This window comes from Populus nigra, chromosome 1 (genome assembly GCF_951802175.1).
Source record: "Populus nigra chromosome 1, ddPopNigr1.1, whole genome shotgun sequence".
In the NCBI taxonomy this organism is placed as follows: Eukaryota; Viridiplantae; Streptophyta; class Magnoliopsida; order Malpighiales; family Salicaceae; genus Populus; species Populus nigra.
In genome coordinates, this window is record NC_084852.1 from 10,369,454 (window position 1) to 10,372,477 (window position 3,024).

The window sequence follows — 3,024 nt, forward strand, 5'->3', positions numbered from 1 at the left end:
ACTTTTAGAGTTTCTAAACCTCTTTCCTTCTTAAATTTTTTCTTTGACTCTTAGTTTTTTTTTCCTGCTCTATCCGACAATATTGTTCAAACCAAACCCTAACTTACTAGGTCACTCTCACTATTTTTCTCTCCAACTTCCTCTCACTATCACTCCTTCACTCTACCTTTAACTCTCACATCTCTATCTCTTTGTCTCTTCCACTCATTGTAACTTTTACCTCCCATTTTATAGTGAAAAAGGGTAAGCAAACACAAAAAGAATCCTGATCTTTTTCAAACCCTAAGATGAGCACAACTAAACCCTCACTATTCAGCATTGAGGACAAAATTGATAGCCTAAAAAAAGGGTCATGATAGAGCCTTTGATGGCTTTTGTAGTGGTATGACATGGTTTAACCATAATAGAGGTAGGTATAATTAGAAGATTATAGGATAGGTGGCTTTTGTCGTGTCTACAGAGGAGGCATACAATGCCAAAACAGGGCAAACGACACTAAAAAACAATGATGAATGATGATGAAACAACAAGGAAGATTAATCAACTAGAAAAAGAGAAGAACGATAAAGTATTCTCGTCTAGGGTTTTTAGAAATAAGAGGAAGAAAGAGACAAAAGGGGTATAAACACATGATATTCAGTGTGTTTTACACTTTAGTCCTCCACCACCTCTGATTCGTGTAATGAATGACAAATCAAACCAAATCATAATTTTTTTTCTTAATTAGGTCCCTAGTTGAAATCAAATAGCACCTTTAAATCCTTTACCTTTTGCTTTTTGGTCTATGGTTATTTGATTCCTTCAATTTCAGCCAAATCAAGTATAAACTTTATATTGTTTTTCAATTTTACCCTTTATTTAATTAATAAGACTTCCCAAGTCATGCTAACTTGTCATTTTGGTCCTTCATCATTTAATTCTTTCAATTTTAGCGAATTTTAATCTTTTTCTTCAATTTGGTTTCAATTAAACCCCTAAGATACATCCCAAGTTTTTTTTTGTCTTGTCTAATTTGTTTTACCCATTGTCTTTGTTATTCTTCTTCTTGTTTGTTTTTTTGAAACTTTTGGAATAAACTTTGAAAATTTTTGAATATATGTTTTTGGAGGGTTTTATTTTTGACAATATTTTCTTGAATATTTTGAAGGGGGTACAAATGAGTTATGACAAATTTTGCCAGGTTTAGTTAGTTCATGTACCTTTTCACTTCATTGCCCTCTTGGATTTGGATAGTTTAGTGCTTTCAATTCACTCAAGTTACAAAAAATTGTCCCTAACTCAATAGATAAAATTATAATTCAATAGGTAAAATTAAAGATAGGGAACTCACCTATAAAAACAATAAAAAAATGAACCAAATACGTTTTTTTTCTTGAAGTCCACTTTTTTCTATATATTAATGAACTTAACTAACACTATGCACTAGAATAAGAATAAAAAATTAAAGGTCAATAACCTAAATAGGTAAAATTAAAAGTGAGATATTTAAACAAAAAATAATAAAATATTGGACACCAAATATACAATTATGTCATAGCCTTTTTCTAATAAATTATGTAGGGTTTAAATTTATTAAATGATGATATTCTTATCAATTTGCATGAAAATATCTATTAGAATGATAAATTTGAGAATGACTTACGATATAAGGATAAATAATGAACAATTAGTCTTATAGAGAAAAATTAGTAATTTTTATTTATTTATGTCCAAATGTCATTTTATGGTCTCTATATCAAACATCCAATTTTGCACAAATGTGGTTCCATTGATCCTAATTGTTTTTTTTATTTACCTTAAATAATATCCCTTCCCTATCTCTTTGCTTTTTACACTATTATTAACTTGCTGTCATATGGATTGTGTTCATAAACAAGCTTGTTGGAATATTTGTTATCGTGTGTTAATGTGCTTGAAAATATTAAGTAAAGAACACACAATTTCAATCAACGAAAGAGTTGTAAAATATTAAAGGTTTGTCATGATAATTAATTTAATGTCCAACGTGGCCTTATAAAAAAAAGGTATTTAGAAATGAAAAAGATGATGTAAGTCATCACTCCCTCTCCCACTACCACGACCTCCTCCCTCTCCCATACCACCGATCAACCATCAGCCCCCATCATCATAAATCTCCTCTGCCAATGTCAACTCGTCAATGCTATGTAACTTATTTCTAGTGTTAGTTTCTCTTTTATCCTGGCGTAATGTTAAGAAACCATGAAGCTATTTCAAGATTCAAAATCCAGGAAGCTTAAAGAAGGATGTCCGAGGCAATCTCAATGTGACTTGAACAAGTTTTAATTGTAGCATTTTGTCAAGGAATCTATAATGTTATGTGGTGAAGTCAATTTCTTCAACATGTTCCTTAGCCTTAAATCTTCAAATTCTTCAATTATCTTAGTTGATTCTTGTAGCACCGTGGGCACCAAAATGTGGTATGATTAAGAAGTCTAATAAGTGGGCTGGGATCCCTCCAATATTGCCAATGCCATTGAAAATAAATGTGCATCAATTTTATTAATTTTCATTTTCAAATATTTTTATACAAGTTTTACACTTAAATTTACATAAACAAAACTTTGAAAATAAATTCAACAGCATTATTGTCATCTAAATTTGAAGCAGAGATATAATTATTCGTTTTCAGCTTTCATATTAATGTGGAACAGTGCACTTTAAAAAAATTTCTTTATCTTAGGCTCGTAGCCTGGAGAGTTTTTATGACTGTGTTTTCCTTCTTGGTTTTGCTTCTCTAAATGGTCTCAATCTATTGGATTAGCTGACTTGCCCTCTGACAAATTTTGTGGTCTTTGCAAAACGGAGCTAGTCTAGATAGCAATGTGGAAGACAATATATCATCCTACACGCACGCAACTAGTAAGAGAGGGCCCCAAACACTTCTGATCGGTTGTTCTCTTGTAGGTCCTGCTCCTTGGCACCCAAGATTCTTTGACAGTTTAGAACTTGGCATTGCATGAATGCAGTGCATCTCTGAGGGAGCTGCTGAAAATCACATGCATA